Source organism: Condylura cristata, unplaced genomic scaffold (genome assembly GCF_000260355.1).
Source record: "Condylura cristata isolate star-nosed mole 26May11 unplaced genomic scaffold, ConCri1.0 scaffold00015, whole genome shotgun sequence".
Lineage (NCBI taxonomy): Eukaryota > Metazoa > Chordata > Mammalia > Eulipotyphla > Talpidae > Condylura > Condylura cristata.
In genome coordinates, this window is record NW_004567116.1 from 27,515,819 (window position 1) to 27,516,371 (window position 553).

General features: G+C 30.9%; 1 protein-coding gene across 4 annotated transcripts in view; it reads left to right on the forward strand.

The window, feature by feature from the left end:
- The window catches only part of PIK3C2A (phosphatidylinositol-4-phosphate 3-kinase, catalytic subunit type 2 alpha), an 81,775-nt gene that overhangs the window by 42,211 nt on the left and 39,011 nt on the right, over positions 1-553 (forward strand). The gene's annotated exons all lie outside the window — the stretch shown is intronic.

Consider the following 553-nt stretch of genomic DNA (forward strand, 5'->3'; position numbering starts at 1 on the left):
AAAATAAGTAAATGAAAACGGGGAGCTAAAAACATACCGTCAGTCCATGAGGACTGAAGGATAATTTAGTATTTGAGAAAATAAGGTGGTTCCATTTAAACATTAAAGTAAAGGGAACATTCAGTTTATGGTACCCTACTCTCAAGAGTGGAAAAGTTTAAATTTTTAAGCTATGGTACAGTTCTTAGTTTCAACCCATTCTAACTGTGCTTGGCATATAAATTAGCATAAATGTTTGATGAATTAATTCATTATATAGGATTTTTTAAAATGAGATATGATTTGAACAGCAAGGGTAGAGGAGGAGCTTTAAATTATCAGATAAATGATTTTATGCTTATTTGCACATACATACTTGTGTGTGATTCACTTGTGGTGAATCCAATTGTTGAATAGTACAGAGGGATTATCCTCAAGGAAGTTTTTTCATCAGACAAAACTGAAGTCATGGGTGTATAGATGTTTATAATACATACAGTTTGAGTCATTTGCCTAGTATTATTAATATGTCATCAACTTCTGAATAACTTGGTTTTTGGTAACAATTTTTTTT